This window comes from Struthio camelus, chromosome 8 (assembly GCF_040807025.1).
Source record: "Struthio camelus isolate bStrCam1 chromosome 8, bStrCam1.hap1, whole genome shotgun sequence".
NCBI classification, from domain to species: domain Eukaryota; kingdom Metazoa; phylum Chordata; class Aves; order Struthioniformes; family Struthionidae; genus Struthio; species Struthio camelus.
Genome location: NC_090949.1, coordinates 518,762 through 539,999, shown reverse-complemented (window position 1 = coordinate 539,999; position 21,238 = coordinate 518,762).

Here is a 21,238-nt window from a genome sequence, read left to right as displayed (position 1 = left end):
TACACGGGGAGCACCATTGCCTCCACCCTTTTAGCCCTGACATGCACACGACTCTCCCACAAGCACTCCAGTCCTCCTTTCCCTACCCTACTCCAGCTTGTGACAGTCACCATCACACTTTCGGTCTGGAGCAGCCACTCTCCCCCAACGCCTGCCTAACATGTACAGCCCCACACGGGGCGCTCCATTGCCTCCACCCTTTTGGCCCTGACATGCCTACGGCACTCCTACAAGCACTCATGTCCTCCTTTCCCTACCCTCCTACAACTTACGACAGCCCTCCTCACACTTTCGGACTGGAGCAGCCACTCTCCTCCAAAGCCTGCCTAACATGTGCAGGTCCACACGGGGAGCACCATTGCCTCCACCCTTTTGGCCCTGACATCCACAAGGCTGACATGCCTACGGCTTTTCCACAAGCACTCCCGTCTTCCTTTCCCTCACCTCCTCCAACTTACCACTGCCCTCCTCACACTTTCGGACTGGAGCAGCCACTCTCCTCCAAAGCCTTCCTAACATGTACAGGCCCACACGGGGAGCACCATTGCCTCCAGCCTTTTGGCCCTGACATCCACACGGCTCTCCCACAAGCACCCACGTCCTCCTTTCCCTCACCTCCTACAACCTAGGACAGCCCTCCTCACACTTTCTGACTGGAGCAGCCACTCTCCTCCAACGCCTGCCTAACATGTACAGGCCCACACAGGGAGCACCATTGCCTCCAGCCTTTTGGCACTGACATGCCTATGGCTCTCCCATAAGCACTCACGTCCTCCTTTCCCTCACCTCCTACAACCTAGGACAGCCCTCCTCACACTTTTTGACTGGAGCAGCCACTCTCCTCCAAAGCCTGCCTGGCCTGTACAGGCCCATACGGGGAGCACCACTGCCTCCACCCTTTTGGCCCTGACATCCACACGACTCTCTCACAAGCACTCACGTCCTCCTTTCCCTCACCTCCTACAACCTAGGACAGCCCTCCTCACACTTTCGGACTGCAGCAGCGACTCTCCTCCAACGCCTGCCTGGCCTGTACAGGCCCACACGGGGAGCACCATTGCCTCCACCCTTTTGTCCCTGACATCCACACGGCTCTCCCACAAGCACTCCCGCCCTCCTTTCCCTACCCTACTCCAACTTGTGACAGTCGCCCTCCTCACACTTTCTGACTGGAGCAGCCACTCTCCACCAACGCCTGCCTACCATGTGCAGGCCCACACGAGGAGCACCATTGCCTCCACCCTTTTAGCCCTAAAATGCCTATGGCACTCCTACAAGCACTCCCGCCCTCCTTTCCCTACCCTACTCCAACTTATGACTGCCCTCCTCACACTTTTTGACTTGAGCAGCCAATCTCCTCCATCGCGTGCCTAGCATGCACAGGCCCACACGGGGAGCACCATTGCCTCCACCCTTTTGGCCTTGACATGCCTACGGCTGACATGCCTACGGCTCTCCCACAAGCACTCCCGTCTTCCTTTCCCTCACCTCCTACAACTTACCACTGCCCTCCTCACACTTTCTGACTGGAGCAGCCACTCTCCTCCAAAGCCTGCCTAACATCTGCAGGCCCACACGGGGAGCTCCACTGCCTCCACCTTTTTGGCCCTGACATGCCTGCGGACCTGCCAGAAGCACTCACATCCTCCTTTCCCTCACCTCCAACAACCTAGGACAGCCCTCCTCACACTTTCGGACTGGAGCAGCCACTCTCCTCCAACGCCTGCCTAGCATGTGCAGGCCCACACGAGGCGCACCATTGCCTCCACCCTTTTGGCCGTGACATGCCTACGGCTCTCCCACAAGCACTCCCGTCTTCCTTTCCCTCACCTCCTCCAACTTACCACTGCCCTCCTCACACTTTCGGACTGGAGCAGCCACTCTCCTCCAAAGCCTGCCTGACATGTGCAGGCCCACACGGGGAGCACCATTGCCTCCACCCTTTTGGCCCTGACATGCCTACGGTTGACATGCCTACGGCTCTCCCACAAGCACTTCCACCTTCCTTTCCCTCACCTCCTACAACTTACCACTGCCCTCCTCACACTTTCTGACTTGAGCAGCCACTCTCCTCCAAAGCCTTCCTAACATGTACAGGCCCGCACGGGGAGCTCCATTGCCTTCACATTTTTGGCCCCGACATGCCTGCGGCTCTCCCACAAGCACTCACATCCTCCTTTCCCTCACCTCCCAGAACCTAGGACAGCCCTCCTCACACTTTCGGACTTGAGCAGCCACTCTCCTCCAAAGCCTGCCTGACATGTGCAGGCCTACACGGGGAGCACCATTGCCTCCACCCTTTTAGCCCTGACATGCACACGGCTCTCCCACAAGCACTCCCGTCCTCCTTTCCCTACCCTACTCCAGCTTGTGACAGTCAACCTCACACTTTCGGTCTGGAGCAGCCACTCTCCCCCAACGCCTGCCTAACATGTACAGCCCTACACGGGGCGCTCCATTGCCTCCACCCTTTTGGCTCTGACATGCCTACAGCTCTCCCACAAGCACTCCCGCCCTCCTTTCCCTACCCTACTCCAACTTGTGACAGTCCTCCTCACACTTTCGGACTGGAGCAGCCACTCTCCTCCAACGCCTGCCTAACATGTGCAGGTCCACACGGGGAGCACCATTGCCTCCACCCTTTTGGCCCTGACATGCCTACGGCACTCCTACAAGCACTCACGTCCTCCTTTCCCTACCCTCCTACAACTTACGACAGCCCTCCTCACACTTTCGGACTGGAGCAGCCACTCTCCTCCAACGCCTGCCTAACTTGTGCAGGTCCACACGGGGAGCACCATTGCCTCCACCCTTTTGACCCTGACATGCTTACGGCTGACATGCCTACGGCTCTCCCACAAGCACTCCCGTCTTCCTTTCCCTCACCTCCTACAACTTACCACTGCCCTCCTCACACTTTCGGACTGGAGCAGCCACTCTCCTCCAACGCCTGCCTAACATGTGCAGGCCCACACGGGGAGCACCATTGCCTCCACCCTTTTGACCCTGACATCCACACGGCTCTCCCACAAGCACTCCCGCCCTCCTTTCCCTACCCTACTCCAACTTGTGACAGTCGCCCTCCTCACACTTTCTGACTGGAGCAGCCACTCTCCTCCAACGCCTGCCTAGCATGTGCAGGCCCACACGAGGAGCACCATTGCCTCCACCCTTTTAGCCCTAAAATACCTATGGCACTCCGACAAACACTCCCGCCCTCCTTTCCCTACCCTACTCCAGCTTGTGACAGTCCACCTCACACTATCGGACTGGAGCAGCCACTCTCCTCCAACGCCTGCCTAGCATGTGCAGGCCCACACGGGGAGCACCATTGCCTCCACCCTTTTAGCCCTGACATGCCTACGGCTCTCCCACAAGAACTCCCCTCTTCCTTTCCCTCACCTCCTCCAACTTACCACTGCCCTCCTCACACTTTCGGACTGGAGCAGCCACTCTCCTCCAAAGCCTGCCTAACATGCACAGGCCCACACGGGGAGCACCATTGCCTCCACCCTTTTCGCCCTGACATCCACACGGCTCTCCCACAAGCACTCACATCCTCCTTTCTCTCACCTCCTACAACTTACCACTGCCCTCCTCACACTTTCTGACTGGAGCAGCCACTCTCCTCCTAAGCCTGCCTGACATGTACAGGCCTACACGGGGAGCACCATTGCCTCCACCCTTTTAGCCCTGACATGCACACGGCTCTCCCACAAGCACTCCCGCCCTCCTTTCCCTACCCTACTCCAGCTTGTGACAGTCGCCCTCACACTTTCTGACTGGAGCAGCCACTCTCCTCCAACGCCTGCCTAACATGTACGGACCCACACGAGGAGCACCATTGCCTCCACTCTTTTGACCCTGACATCCACACGGCTCTCCCACAAGCACTCCAATCCTACTACCCAGCTCCTCCTACAACCTAGGACAGTCCTCCTCACACTGTTTGCCTGGAGCAGCCACTCTCCTCCAACGCCTGCCTAGCATGTGCAGGCCCACACCAGGAGCACCATTGCCTCCACCCTTTTAGCCCTGACATGCCTATGGCACTCCGACAAGCACTCCCGCCCTCCTTTCCCTACCCTACTCCAGCTTGTGACAGTCCACCTCACACTTTTGGACTGGAGCAGCCACTCTCCTCCAACGCCTGCCTAGCATGTGCAGGCCCACACGAGGCGCACCATTGCCTCCACCCTTTTGGCCCTGACATGCCTACGGCTCTCCCACAAGCACTCCCGTCTTCCTTTCCCTCACCTCCTCCAACTTACCACTGCCCTCCTCACACTTTCGGACTGGAGCAGCCACTCTCCTCCAAAGCCTGCCTAACATGCACAGGCCCACACGGGGAGCACCATTGCCTCGACCCTTTTGGCCCTGACATGCCTACGGTTGACATGCCTACGGCTCTCCCACAAGCACTTCCACCTTCCTTTCCCTCACCTCCTACAACTTACCACTGCCCTCCTCACACTTTCTGACTTGAGCAGCCACTCTCCTCCAAAGCCTTCCTAACATGTACAGGCCCGCACGGGGAGCTCCATTGCCTTCACATTTTTGGCCCCGACATGCCTGCGGCTCTCCCACAAGCACTCACATCCTCCTTTCCCTCACCTCCCACAACCTAGGACAGCCCTCCTCACACTTTCGGACTTGAGCAGCCACTCTCCTCCTAAGCCTGCCTGACATGTGCAGGCCTACACGGGGAGCACCATTGCCTCCACCCTTTTAGCCCTGACATGCACACGGCTCTCCCACAAGCACTCCCGTCCTCCTTTCCCTACCCTACTCCAGCTTGTGACAGTCAACCTCACACTTTCGGTCTGGAGCAGCCACTCTCCCCCAACGCCTGCCTAACATGTACAGCCCTACACGGGGCGCTCCATTGCCTCCACCCTTTTGGCTCTGACATGCCTACAGCTCTCCCACAAGCACTCCCGCCCTCCTTTCCCTACCCTACTCCAACTTGTGACAGTCCTCCTCACACTTTCGGACTGGAGCAGCCACTCTCCTCCAACGCCTGCCTAACATGTGCAGGTCCACACGGGGAGCACCATTGCCTCCACCCTTTTGGCCCTGACATGCCTACGGCACTCCTACAAGCACTCACGTCCTCCTTTCCCTACCCTCCTACAACTTACGACAGCCCTCCTCACACTTTCGGACTGGAGCAGCCACTCTCCTCCAACGCCTGCCTAACTTGTGCAGGTCCACACGGGGAGCACCATTGCCTCCACCCTTTTGACCCTGACATGCTTACGGCTGACATGCCTACGGCTCTCCCACAAGCACTCCCGTCTTCCTTTCCCTCACCTCCTCTAACTTACCACTGCCCTCCTCACACTTTCGGACTGGAGCAGCCACTCTCCTCCAACGCCTGCCTAACATGTGCAGGCCCACACGGGGAGCACCATTGCCTCCAGCCTTTTGGCCCTGACATCCACACGGCTCTCCCACAAGCACTCACGTCCTCCTTTCCCTCACCTCCTACAACCTAGGACAGCCCTCCTCACACTTTTTAACTGGAGAAGCCACTCTCCTCCAAAGCCTGCCTGGCCTGTACAGGCCCATACGGGGAGCACCACTGCCTCCACCCTTTTGGCCCTGACATCCACACGACTCTCTCACAAGCACTCACGTCCTCCTTTCCCTCACCTCCTACAACCTAGGACAGCCCTCCTCACACTTTCGGACTGGAGCAGCCACTCTTCTCCAACGCCTGCCTGGCCTGTACAGGCCCACACGGGGAGCACCATTGCCTCCACCCTTTTGTCCCTGACATCCACACGGCTCTCCCACAAGCACTCCCGCCCTCCTTTCCCTACCCTAATCCAACTTGTGACAGTCGCCCTCACACTTTCTGACTGGAGCAGCCACTCTCCTCCGACGCCTGCCTAGCATGTACAGGCCCACACGGGGAGCTCCATTGCCTCAACCCTTTTGGCCCTGACATCCACACGGCTCTCCCACAAGCACTCCAGTCCTCCTTTCCCTCACCTCCTACAACTTACCACTGCCCTCCTCACACTTTCTGACTGGAGCAGCCACTCTCCTCCAAAGCCTGCCTAACATCTGCAGGCCCACACGGGGAGCTCCACTGCCTCCACCTTTTTGGCCCTGACATGCCTGCGGCCCTGCCAGAAGCACTCACATCCTCCTTTCCCTCACCTCCAACAACCTAGGACAGCCCTCCTCACACTTTCGGACTCGAGCAGCCACTCTCCTCCAACGCCTGCCTAGCATGTGCAGGCCCACACGAGGCGCACCATTGCCTCCACCCTTTTGGCCCTGACATGCCTACGGCTCTCCCACAAGCACTCCCGTCTTCCTTTCCCTCACCTCCTCCAACTTACCACTGCCCTCCTCACACTTTCTGCCTGGAGCAGCCACTCTCCTCCAAAGCCTGCCTAACATGCACAGGCCCACACGGGGAGCACCATTGCCTCGACCCTTTTGGCCCTGACATGCCTACGGTTGACATGCCTACGGCTCTCCCACAAGCACTTCCACCTTCCTTTCCCTCACCTCCTACAACTTACCACTGCCCTCCTCACACTTTCTGACTTGAGCAGCCACTCTCCTCCAAAGCCTTCCTAACATGTACAGGCCCGCACGGGGAGCTCCATTGCCTTCACATTTTTGGCCCCGACATGCCTGCGGCTCTCCCACAAGCACTCACATCCTCCTTTCCCTCACCTCCCACAACCTAGGACAGCCCTCCTCACACTTTCGGACTTGAGCAGCCACTCTCCTCCTAAGCCTGCCTGACATGTGCAGGCCTACACGGGGAGCACCATTGCCTCCACCCTTTTAGCCCTGACATGCACACGGCTCTCCCACAAGCACTCCCGTCCTCCTTTCCCTACCCTACTCCAGCTTGTGACAGTCAACCTCACACTTTCGGTCTGGAGCAGCCACTCTCCCCCAACGCCTGCCTAACATGTACAGCCCTACACGGGGCGCTCCATTGCCTCCACCCTTTTGGCTCTGACATGCCTACAGCTCTCCCACAAGCACTCCCGCCCTCCTTTCCCTACCCTACTCCAACTTGTGACAGTCCTCCTCACACTTTCGGACTGGAGCAGCCACTCTCCTCCAACGCCTGCCTAACATGTGCAGGTCCACACGGGGAGCACCATTGCCTCCACCCTTTTGGCCCTGACATGCCTACGGCACTCCTACAAGCACTCACGTCCTCCTTTCCCTACCCTCCTACAACTTACGACAGCCCTCCTCACACTTTCGGACTGGAGCAGCCACTCTCCTCCAACGCCTGCCTAACTTGTGCAGGTCCACACGGGGAGCACCATTGCCTCCAGCCTTTTGACCCTGACATGCTTACGGCTGACATGCCTACGGCTCTCCCACAAGCACTCCCGTCTTCCTTTCCCTCACCTCCTACAACTTACCACTGCCCTCCTCACACTTTCGGACTGGAGCAGCCACTCTCCTCCAACGCCTGCCTAACATGTGCAGGCCCACACGGGGAGCACCATTGCCTCCACCCTTTTGACCCTGACATCCACACGGCTCTCCCACAAGCACTCCCGCCCTCCTTTCCCTACCCTACTCCAACTTGTGACAGTCGCCCTCCTCACACTTTCTGACTGGAGCAGCCACTCTCCTCCAACGCCTGCCTAGCATGTGCAGGCCCACACGAGGAGCACCATTGCCTCCACCCTTTTAGCCCTAAAATACCTATGGCACTCCGACAAACACTCCCGCCCTCCTTTCCCTACCCTACTCCAGCTTGTGACAGTCCACCTCACACTATCGGACTGGAGCAGCCACTCTCCTCCAACGCCTGCCTAGCATGTGCAGGCCCACACGGGGAGCACCATTGCCTCCACCCTTTTAGCCCTGACATGCCTACGGCTCTCCCACAAGAACTCCCCTCTTCCTTTCCCTCACCTCCTCCAACTTACCACTGCCCTCCTCACACTTTCGGACTGGAGCAGCCACTCTCCTCCAAAGCCTGCCTAACATGCACAGGCCCACACGGGGAGCACCATTGCCTCCACCCTTTTGTCCCTGACATCCACACGGCTCTCCCACAAGCACTCCCGCCCTCCTTTCCCTACCCTACTCCAACTTGTGACAGTCGCCCTCCTCACACTTTCGGACTGGAGCAGCCACTCTCCACCAACGCCTGCCTACCATGTGCAGGCCCACACGAGGAGCACCATTGCCTCCACCCTTTTAGCCCTAAAATGCCTATGGCACTCCTACAAGCACTCCCGCCCTCCTTTCCCTACCCTACTCCAACTTATGACTGCCCTCCTCACACTTTCTGACTTGAGCAGCCAATCTCCTCCAACGCCTGCCTAACATGTACGGACCCACACGAGGAGCACCATTGCCTCCACACTTTTGGCCTTGACATGCCTACGGCTGGCATGCCTACGGCTCTCCCACAAGCACTCCCGTCTTCCTTTCCCTCACCTCCTACAACTTACCACTGCCCTCCTCACACTTTCTGACTGGAGCAGCCACTCTCCTCCAAAGCCTGCCTAACATCTGCAGGCCCACACGGGGAGCTCCACTGCCTCCACCTTTTTGGCCCTGACATGCCTGCGGCCCTGCCAGAAGCACTCACATCCTCCTTTCCCTCACCTCCAACAACCTAGGACAGCCCTCCTCACACTTTCGGACTGGAGCAGCCACTCTCCTCCAACGCCTGCCTAGCATGTGCAGGCCCACACGAGGCGCACCATTGCCTCCACCCTTTTGGCCTTGACATGCCTACTGCTCTTCCACAAGCACTCCCGTCTTCCTTTCCCTCACCTCCTCCAACTTACCACTGCCCTCCTCACACTTTCTGCCTGGAGCAGCCACTCTCCTCCAAAGCCTGCCTAACATGCACAGGCCCACACGGGGAGCACCATTGCCTCGACCCTTTTGGCCCTGACATGCCTACGGTTGACATGCCTACGGCTCTCCCACAAGCACTTCCACCTTCCTTTCCCTCACCTCCTACAACTTACCACTGCCCTCCTCACACTTTCTGACTTGAGCAGCCACTCTCCTCCAAAGCCTTCCTAACATGTACAGCCCTACACGGGGCGCTCCATTGCCTCCACCCTTTTGGCTCTGACATGCCTACAGCTCTCCCACAAGCACTCCCGCCCTCCTTTCCCTACCCTACTCCAACTTGTGACAGTCCTCCTCACACTTTCGGACTGGAGCAGCCACTCTCCTCCAACGCCTGCCTAACATGTGCAGGTCCACACGGGGAGCACCATTGCCTCCACCCTTTTGGCCCTGACATGCCTACGGCACTCCTACAAGCACTCACGTCCTCCTTTCCCTACCCTCCTACAACTTACGACAGCCCTCCTCACACTTTCGGACTGGAGCAGCCACTCTCCTCCAACGCCTGCCTAACTTGTGCAGGTCCACACGGGGAGCACCATTGCCTCCACCCTTTTGACCCTGACATGCTTACGGCTGACATGCCTACGGCTCTCCCACAAGCACTCCCGTCTTCCTTTCCCTCACCTCCTACAACTTACCACTGCCCTCCTCACACTTTCGGACTGGAGCAGCCACTCTCCTCCAACGCCTGCCTAACATGTGCAGGCCCACACGGGGAGCACCATTGCCTCCACCCTTTTGACCCTGACATCCACACGGCTCTCCCACAAGCACTCCCGCCCTCCTTTCCCTACCCTACTCCAGCTTGTGACAGTCCACCTCACACTATCGGACTGGAGCAGCCACTCTCCTCCAACGCCTGCCTAGCATGTGCAGGCCCACACGGGGAGCACCATTGCCTCCACCCTTTTAGCCCTGACATGCCTACGGCTCTCCCACAAGAACTCCCCTCTTCCTTTCCCTCACCTCCTCCAACTTACCACTGCCCTCCTCACACTTTCGGACTGGAGCAGCCACTCTCCTCCAAAGCCTGCCTAACATGCACAGGCCCACACGGGGAGCACCATTGCCTCCACCCTTTTCGCCCTGACATCCACACGGCTCTCCCACAAGCACTCACATCCTCCTTTCTCTCACCTCCTACAACTTACCACTGCCCTCCTCACACTTTCTGACTGGAGCAGCCACTCTCCTCCTAAGCCTGCCTGACATGTACAGGCCTACACGGGGAGCACCATTGCCTCCACCCTTTTAGCCCTGACATGCACACGGCTCTCCCACAAGCACTCCCGCCCTCCTTTCCCTACCCTACTCCAACTTGTGACAGTCGCCCTCACACTTTCTGACTGGAGCAGCCACTCTCCTCCAACGCCTGCCTAACATGTACGGACCCACACGAGGAGCACCATTGCCTCCACTCTTTTGACCCTGACATCCACACGGCTCTCCCACAAGCACTCCAATCCTACTACCCAGCTCCTCCTACAACCTAGGACAGTCCTCCTCACACTGTTTGCCTGGAGCAGCCACTCTCCTCCAACGCCTGCCTAGCATGTGCAGGCCCACACCAGGAGCACCATTGCCTCCACCCTTTTAGCCCTGACATGCCTATGGCACTCCGACAAGCACTCCCGCCCTCCTTTCCCTACCCTACTCCAGCTTGTGACAGTCCACCTCACACTTTTGGACTGGAGCAGCCACTCTCCTCCAACGCCTGCCTAGCATGTGCAGGCCCACACGAGGCGCACCATTGCCTCCACCCTTTTGGCCCTGACATGCCTACGGCTCTCCCACAAGCACTCCCGTCTTCCTTTCCCTCACCTCCTCCAACTTACCACTGCCCTCCTCACACTTTCGGACTGGAGCAGCCACTCTCCTCCAAAGCCTGCCTAACATGCACAGGCCCACACGGGGAGCACCATTGCCTCGACCCTTTTGGCCCTGACATGCCTACGGTTGACATGCCTACGGCTCTCCCACAAGCACTTCCACCTTCCTTTCCCTCACCTCCTACAACTTACCACTGCCCTCCTCACACTTTCTGACTTGAGCAGCCACTCTCCTCCAAAGCCTTCCTAACATGTACAGGCCCGCACGGGGAGCTCCATTGCCTTCACATTTTTGGCCCCGACATGCCTGCGGCTCTCCCACAAGCACTCACATCCTCCTTTCCCTCACCTCCCACAACCTAGGACAGCCCTCCTCACACTTTCGGACTTGAGCAGCCACTCTCCTCCTAAGCCTGCCTGACATGTGCAGGCCTACACGGGGAGCACCATTGCCTCCACCCTTTTAGCCCTGACATGCACACGGCTCTCCCACAAGCACTCCCGTCCTCCTTTCCCTACCCTACTCCAGCTTGTGACAGTCAACCTCACACTTTCGGTCTGGAGCAGCCACTCTCCCCCAACGCCTGCCTAACATGTACAGCCCTACACGGGGCGCTCCATTGCCTCCACCCTTTTGGCTCTGACATGCCTACAGCTCTCCCACAAGCACTCCCGCCCTCCTTTCCCTACCCTACTCCAACTTGTGACAGTCCTCCTCACACTTTCGGACTGGAGCAGCCACTCTCCTCCAACGCCTGCCTAACATGTGCAGGTCCACACGGGGAGCACCATTGCCTCCACCCTTTTGGCCCTGACATGCCTACGGCACTCCTACAAGCACTCACGTCCTCCTTTCCCTACCCTCCTACAACTTACGACAGCCCTCCTCACACTTTCGGACTGGAGCAGCCACTCTCCTCCAACGCCTGCCTAACTTGTGCAGGTCCACACGGGGAGCACCATTGCCTCCACCCTTTTGACCCTGACATGCTTACGGCTGACATGCCTACGGCTCTCCCACAAGCACTCCCGTCTTCCTTTCCCTCACCTCCTCTAACTTACCACTGCCCTCCTCACACTTTCGGACTGGAGCAGCCACTCTCCTCCAACGCCTGCCTAACATGTGCAGGCCCACACGGGGAGCACCATTGCCTCCAGCCTTTTGGCCCTGACATCCACACGGCTCTCCCACAAGCACTCACGTCCTCCTTTCCCTCACCTCCTACAACCTAGGACAGCCCTCCTCACACTTTTTAACTGGAGAAGCCACTCTCCTCCAAAGCCTGCCTGGCCTGTACAGGCCCATACGGGGAGCACCACTGCCTCCACCCTTTTGGCCCTGACATCCACACGACTCTCTCACAAGCACTCACGTCCTCCTTTCCCTCACCTCCTACAACCTAGGACAGCCCTCCTCACACTTTCGGACTGGAGCAGCCACTCTTCTCCAACGCCTGCCTGGCCTGTACAGGCCCACACGGGGAGCACCATTGCCTCCACCCTTTTGTCCCTGACATCCACACGGCTCTCCCACAAGCACTCCCGCCCTCCTTTCCCTACCCTAATCCAACTTGTGACAGTCGCCCTCACACTTTCTGACTGGAGCAGCCACTCTCCTCCGACGCCTGCCTAGCATGTACAGGCCCACACGGGGAGCTCCATTGCCTCAACCCTTTTGGCCCTGACATCCACACGGCTCTCCCACAAGCACTCCAGTCCTCCTTTCCCTCACCTCCTACAACTTACCACTGCCCTCCTCACACTTTCTGACTGGAGCAGCCACTCTCCTCCAAAGCCTGCCTAACATCTGCAGGCCCACACGGGGAGCTCCACTGCCTCCACCTTTTTGGCCCTGACATGCCTGCGGCCCTGCCAGAAGCACTCACATCCTCCTTTCCCTCACCTCCAACAACCTAGGACAGCCCTCCTCACACTTTCGGACTCGAGCAGCCACTCTCCTCCAACGCCTGCCTAGCATGTGCAGGCCCACACGAGGCGCACCATTGCCTCCACCCTTTTGGCCCTGACATGCCTACGGCTCTCCCACAAGCACTCCCGTCTTCCTTTCCCTCACCTCCTCCAACTTACCACTGCCCTCCTCACACTTTCTGCCTGGAGCAGCCACTCTCCTCCAAAGCCTGCCTAACATGCACAGGCCCACACGGGGAGCACCATTGCCTCGACCCTTTTGGCCCTGACATGCCTACGGTTGACATGCCTACGGCTCTCCCACAAGCACTTCCACCTTCCTTTCCCTCACCTCCTACAACTTACCACTGCCCTCCTCACACTTTCTGACTTGAGCAGCCACTCTCCTCCAAAGCCTTCCTAACATGTACAGGCCCGCACGGGGAGCTCCATTGCCTTCACATTTTTGGCCCCGACATGCCTGCGGCTCTCCCACAAGCACTCACATCCTCCTTTCCCTCACCTCCCACAACCTAGGACAGCCCTCCTCACACTTTCGGACTTGAGCAGCCACTCTCCTCCTAAGCCTGCCTGACATGTGCAGGCCTACACGGGGAGCACCATTGCCTCCACCCTTTTAGCCCTGACATGCACACGGCTCTCCCACAAGCACTCCCGTCCTCCTTTCCCTACCCTACTCCAGCTTGTGACAGTCAACCTCACACTTTCGGTCTGGAGCAGCCACTCTCCCCCAACGCCTGCCTAACATGTACAGCCCTACACGGGGCGCTCCATTGCCTCCACCCTTTTGGCTCTGACATGCCTACAGCTCTCCCACAAGCACTCCCGCCCTCCTTTCCCTACCCTACTCCAACTTGTGACAGTCCTCCTCACACTTTCGGACTGGAGCAGCCACTCTCCTCCAACGCCTGCCTAACATGTGCAGGTCCACACGGGGAGCACCATTGCCTCCACCCTTTTGGCCCTGACATGCCTACGGCACTCCTACAAGCACTCACGTCCTCCTTTCCCTACCCTCCTACAACTTACGACAGCCCTCCTCACACTTTCGGACTGGAGCAGCCACTCTCCTCCAACGCCTGCCTAACTTGTGCAGGTCCACACGGGGAGCACCATTGCCTCCAGCCTTTTGACCCTGACATGCTTACGGCTGACATGCCTACGGCTCTCCCACAAGCACTCCCGTCTTCCTTTCCCTCACCTCCTACAACTTACCACTGCCCTCCTCACACTTTCGGACTGGAGCAGCCACTCTCCTCCAACGCCTGCCTAACATGTGCAGGCCCACACGGGGAGCACCATTGCCTCCACCCTTTTGACCCTGACATCCACACGGCTCTCCCACAAGCACTCCCGCCCTCCTTTCCCTACCCTACTCCAACTTGTGACAGTCGCCCTCCTCACACTTTCTGACTGGAGCAGCCACTCTCCTCCAACGCCTGCCTAGCATGTGCAGGCCCACACGAGGAGCACCATTGCCTCCACCCTTTTAGCCCTAAAATACCTATGGCACTCCGACAAACACTCCCGCCCTCCTTTCCCTACCCTACTCCAGCTTGTGACAGTCCACCTCACACTATCGGACTGGAGCAGCCACTCTCCTCCAACGCCTGCCTAGCATGTGCAGGCCCACACGGGGAGCACCATTGCCTCCACCCTTTTAGCCCTGACATGCCTACGGCTCTCCCACAAGAACTCCCCTCTTCCTTTCCCTCACCTCCTCCAACTTACCACTGCCCTCCTCACACTTTCGGACTGGAGCAGCCACTCTCCTCCAAAGCCTGCCTAACATGCACAGGCCCACACGGGGAGCACCATTGCCTCCACCCTTTTGTCCCTGACATCCACACGGCTCTCCCACAAGCACTCCCGCCCTCCTTTCCCTACCCTACTCCAACTTGTGACAGTCGCCCTCCTCACACTTTCGGACTGGAGCAGCCACTCTCCACCAACGCCTGCCTACCATGTGCAGGCCCACACGAGGAGCACCATTGCCTCCACCCTTTTAGCCCTAAAATGCCTATGGCACTCCTACAAGCACTCCCGCCCTCCTTTCCCTACCCTACTCCAACTTATGACTGCCCTCCTCACACTTTCTGACTTGAGCAGCCAATCTCCTCCAACGCCTGCCTAACATGTACGGACCCACACGAGGAGCACCATTGCCTCCACACTTTTGGCCTTGACATGCCTACGGCTGGCATGCCTACGGCTCTCCCACAAGCACTCCCGTCTTCCTTTCCCTCACCTCCTACAACTTACCACTGCCCTCCTCACACTTTCTGACTGGAGCAGCCACTCTCCTCCAAAGCCTGCCTAACATCTGCAGGCCCACACGGGGAGCTCCACTGCCTCCACCTTTTTGGCCCTGACATGCCTGCGGCCCTGCCAGAAGCACTCACATCCTCCTTTCCCTCACCTCCAACAACCTAGGACAGCCCTCCTCACACTTTCGGACTGGAGCAGCCACTCTCCTCCAACGCCTGCCTAGCATGTGCAGGCCCACACGAGGCGCACCATTGCCTCCACCCTTTTGGCCTTGACATGCCTACTGCTCTTCCACAAGCACTCCCGTCTTCCTTTCCCTCACCTCCTCCAACTTACCACTGCCCTCCTCACACTTTCTGCCTGGAGCAGCCACTCTCCTCCAAAGCCTGCCTAACATGCACAGGCCCACACGGGGAGCACCATTGCCTCGACCCTTTTGGCCCTGACATGCCTACGGTTGACATGCCTACGGCTCTCCCACAAGCACTTCCACCTTCCTTTCCCTCACCTCCTACAACTTACCACTGCCCTCCTCACACTTTCTGACTTGAGCAGCCACTCTCCTCCAAAGCCTTCCTAACATGTACAGCCCTACACGGGGCGCTCCATTGCCTCCACCCTTTTGGCTCTGACATGCCTACAGCTCTCCCACAAGCACTCCCGCCCTCCTTTCCCTACCCTACTCCAACTTGTGACAGTCCTCCTCACACTTTCGGACTGGAGCAGCCACTCTCCTCCAACGCCTGCCTAACATGTGCAGGTCCACACGGGGAGCACCATTGCCTCCACCCTTTTGGCCCTGACATGCCTACGGCACTCCTACAAGCACTCACGTCCTCCTTTCCCTACCCTCCTACAACTTACGACAGCCCTCCTCACACTTTCGGACTGGAGCAGCCACTCTCCTCCAACGCCTGCCTAACTTGTGCAGGTCCACACGGGGAGCACCATTGCCTCCACCCTTTTGACCCTGACATGCTTACGGCTGACATGCCTACGGCTCTCCCACAAGCACTCCCGTCTTCCTTTCCCTCACCTCCTACAACTTACCACTGCCCTCCTCACACTTTCGGACTGGAGCAGCCACTCTCCTCCAACGCCTGCCTAACATGTGCAGGCCCACACGGGGAGCACCATTGCCTCCACCCTTTTGACCCTGACATCCACACGGCTCTCCCACAAGCACTCCCGCCCTCCTTTCCCTACCCTAATCCAACTTGTGACAGTCGCCCTCACACTTTCTGACTGGAGCAGCCACTCTCCTCCGACGCCTGCCTAGCATGTACAGGCCCACACGGGGAGCTCCATTGCCTCAACCCTTTTGGCCCTGACATCCACACGGCTCTCCCACAAGCACTCCAGTCCTCCTTTCCCTCACCTCCTCCAACTTACCACTGCCCTCCTCACACTTTCTGACTGGAGCAGCCACTCTCCTCCAAAGCCTTCCTAACATGTACAGGCCCACACGGGGAGCACCATTGCCTCCACCCTTTTGGCCCTGACATCCACACGGCTCTCCCACAAGCACTCACATCCTCCTTTCTCTCACCTCCTACAACTTACCACTGCCCTCCTCACACTTTCTGACTGGAGCAGCCACTCTCCTCCTAAGCCTGCCTGACATGTACAGGCCTACACGAGGCGCACCATTGCCTCCACCCTTTTGGCCCTGACATGCCTACGGCTCTCCCACAAGCACTCCCGTCTTCCTTTCCCTCACCTCCTCCAACTTACCACTGCCCTCCTCACACTTTCTGCCTGGAGCAGCCACTCTCCTCCAAAGCCTGCCTAACATGCACAGGCCCACACGGGGAGCACCATTGCCTCCACCCTTTTGGCCCTGACATGCCTACGGTTGACATGCCTACGGCTCTCCCACAAGCACTTCCACCTTCCTTTCCCTCACCTCCTACAACTTACCACTGCCCTCCTCACACTTTCTGACTTGAGCAGCCACTCTCCTCCAAAGCCTTCCTAACATGTACAGGCCCGCACGGGGAGCTCCATTGCCTTCACATTTTTGGCCCCGACATGCCTGCGGCTCTCCCACAAGCACTCACATCCTCCTTTCCCTCACCTCCCACAACCTAGGACAGCCCTCCTCACACTTTCTGACTGGAGCAGCCACTCTCCTCCAACGCCTGCCTGACATGTGCAGGCCTACACGGGGAGCACCATTGCCTCCACCCTTTTAGCCCTGACATGCCTACAGCTCTCCCACAAGCACTCCCGCCCTCCTTTCCCTACCCTCCTACAACTTACGACAGCCCTCCTCACACTTTCGGACTGGAGCAGCCACTCTCCTCCAACGCCTGCCTAACTTGTGCAGGTCCACACGGGGAGCACCATTGCCTCCACCCTTTTGACCCTGACATGCTTACGGCTGACATGCCTACGGCTCTCCCACAAGCACTCAAATCCTCCTTCCCCTCACCTCCTACAACTTACCACTGCCCTCCTCACAATTTCCCATTAGAGCAGCCACTCTCTTCCAACGCCTGCCTAGCATGTACAGGCCCACACGGGGAGCACCATTGCCTCCACCCTTTTGGCCCTGACATCCACACGGCTCTCCCACAAGCACTCCCGTCTTCCTTTCCCTCACCTCCTACAACTTACCACTGCCCTCCTCACACTTTCTGACTGGAGCAGCCACTCTCCTCCAAAGCCTGCCTAACATCTGCAGGCCCACACGGGGAGCTCCACTGCCTCCACCTTTTTGGCCCTGACATGCCTGCCGCCCTGCCAGAAGCACTCACATCCTCCTTTCCCTCACCTCCAACAACCTAGGACAGCCCTCCTCACACTTTCGGACTGGAGCAGCCACTCTCCTCCAACGCCTGCCTAGCATGTGCAGGCCCACACGAGGCGCACGATTGCCTCCACCCTTTTGGCCCTGACATGCCTACGGCTCTCCCACAAGCACTCCCGTCTTCCTTTCCCTCACCTCCTCCAACTTACCACTGCCCTCCTCACACTTTCTGCCTGGAGCAGCCACTCTCCTCCAAAGCCTGCCTAACATGCACAGGCCCACACGGGGAGCACCATTGCCTCGACCCTTTTGGCCCTGACATGCCTACAGTTGACATGCCTACGGCTCTCCCACAAGCACTTCCACCTTCCTTTCCCTCACCTCCTACAACTTACCACTGCCCTCCTCACACTTTCTGACTTGAGCAGCCACTCTCCTCCAAAGCCTTCCTAACATGTACAGGCCCGCACGGGGAGCTCCATTGCCTTCACATTTTTGGCCCCGACATGCCTGCGGCTCTCCCACAAGCACTCACATCCTCCTTTCCCTCACCTCCCAGAACCTAGGACAGCCCTCCTCACACTTTCGGACTTGAGCAGCCACTCTCCTCCTAAGCCTGCCTGACATGTGCAGGCCTACACGGGGAGCACCATTGCCTCCACCCTTTTAGCCCTGACATGCACACGGCTCTCCCACAAGCACTCCCGTCCTCCTTTCCCTACCCTACTCCAGCTTGTGACAGTCAACCTCACACTTTCGGTCTGGAGCAGCCACTCTCCCCCAACGCCTGCCTAACATGTACAGCCCTACACGGGGCGCTCCATTGCCTCCACCCTTTTGGCTCTGACATGCCTACAGCTCTCCCACAAGCACTCCCGCCCTCCTTTCCCTACCCTACTCCAACTTGTGACAGTCCTCCTCACACTTTCGGACTGGAGCAGCCACTCTCCTCCAACGCCTGCCTAACATGTGCAGGTCCACACGGGGAGCACCATTGCCTCCACCCTTTTGGCCCTGACATGCCTACGGCACTCCTACAAGCACTCACGTCCTCCTTTCCCTACCCTCCTACAACTTACGACAGCCCTCCTCACACTTTCGGACTGGAGCAGCCACTCTCCTCCAACGCCTGCCTAACTTGTGCAGGTCCACACGGGGAGCACCATTGCCTCCACCCTTTTGACCCTGACATGCTTACGGCTGACATGCCTACGGCTCTCCCACAAGCACTCCCGTCTTCCTTTCCCTCACCTCCTCTAACTTACCACTGCCCTCCTCACACTTTCGGACTGGAGCAGCCACTCTCCTCCAACGCCTGCCTAACATGTGCAGGCCCACACGGGGAGCACCATTGCCTCCACCCTTTTGACCCTGACATCCACACGGCTCTCCCACAAGCACTCCCGCCCTCCTTTCCCTACCCTAATCCAACTTGTGACAGTCGCCCTCACACTTTCTGACTGGAGCAGCCACTCTCCTCCGACGCCTGCCTAGCATGTACAGGCCCACACGGGGAGCTCCATTGCCTCAACCCTTTTGGCTCTGACATCCACACGGCTCTCCCACAAGCACTCCAGTCCTCCTTTCCCTCACCTACTACAACCTAGGACAGCCCTCCTCACACTTTCTGACTGGAGCAGCCACTCTCCTCCAACGCCTGCCTAACATGTGCAGGTCCACACGGGGAGCACCATTGCCTCCACCCTTTTGGCCCTGACATGCCTACGGCACTCCTACAAGCACTCACGTCCTCCTTTCCCTACCCTCCTACAACTTACGACAGCCCTCCTCACACTTTCGGACTGGAGCAGCCACTCTCCTCCAACGCCTGCCTAACTTGTGCAGGTCCACACGGGGAGCACCATTGCCTCCACCCTTTTGACCCTGACATGCTTACGGCTGACATGCCTACGGCTCTCCCACAAGCACTCCCGTCTTCCTTTCCCTCACCTCCTCCAACTTACCACTGCCCTCCTCACACTTTCTGACTGGAGCAGCCACTCTCCTCCAAAGCCTTCCTAACATGTACAGGCCCACACGGGGAGCACCATTGCCTCCACCCTTTTCGCCCTGACATCCACACGGCTCTCCCACAAGCACTCACATCCTCCTTTCTCTCACCTCCTACAACTTACCACTGCCCTCCTCACACTTTCTGACTGGAGCAGCCACTCTCCTCCTAAGCCTGCCTGACATGTACAGGCCTACACGGGGAGCACCATTGCCTCCACCCTTTTAGCCCTGACATGCACACGGCTCTCCCACAAGCACTCCCGCCCTCCTTTCCCTACCCTACTCCAACTTGTGACAGTCGCCCTCACACTTTCGGACTGGAGCAGCCACTCTCCTCCAACGCCTGCCTAACATGTACGGACCCACACGAGGAGCACCATTGCCTCCACTCTTTTGACCCTGACATCCACACGGCTCTCCCACAAGCACTCCAATCCTACTACCCAGCTCCTCCTACAACCTAGGACAGTCCTCCTCACACTGTTTGCCTGGAGCAGCCACTCTCCTCCAACGCCTGCCTAGCATGTGCAGGCCCACACCAGGAGCACCATTGCCTCCACCCTTTTAGCCCTGACATGCCTATGGCACTCCGACAAGCACTCCCGCCCTCCTTTCCCTACCCTACTCCAGCTTGTGACAGTCCACCTCACACTTTTGGACTGGAGCAGCCACTCTCCTCCAACGCCTGCCTAGCATGTGCAGGCCCACACGAGGCGCACCATTGCCTCCACCCTTTTGGCCCTGACATGCCTACGGCTCTCCCACAAGCACTCCCGTCTTCCTTTCCCTCACCTCCTCCAACTTACCACTGCCCTCCTCACACTTTCGGACTGGAGCAGCCACTCTCCTCCAAAGCCTGCCTAACATGCACAGGCCCACACGGGGAGCACCATTGCCTCGACCCTTTTGGCCCTGACATGCCTACGGTTGACATGCCTACGGCTCTCCCACAAGCACTTCCACCTTCCTTTCCCTCACCTCCTACAACTTACCACTGCCCTCCTCACACTTTCTGACTTGAGCAGCCACTCTCCTCCAAAGCCTTCCTAACATGTACAGGCCCGCACGGGGAGCTCCATTGCCTTCACATTTTTGGCCCCGACATGCCTACAGCTCTCCCACAAGCACTCACATCCTCCTTTCCCTCACCTCCCACAACCTAGGACAGCCCTCCTCACACTTTCTGACTGGAGCAGCCACTCTCCTCCAACGCCTGCCTGACATGTGCAGGCCTACACGGGGAGCACCATTGCCTCCACCCTTTTAGCCCTGACATGCCTACAGCTCTCCCACAAGCACTCCCGCCCTCCTTTCCCTACCCTCCTACAACTTACGACAGCCCTCCTCACACTTTCGGACTGGAGCAGCCACTCTCCTCCAACGCCTGCCTAACTTGTGCAGGTCCACACGGGGAGCACCATTGCCTCCACCCTTTTGACCCTGACATGCTTACGGCTGACATGCCTACGGCTCTCCCACAAGCACTCAAATCCTCCTTCCCCTCACCTCCTACAACTTACCACTGCCCTCCTCACAATTTCCCATTAGAGCAGCCACTCTCTTCCAACGCCTG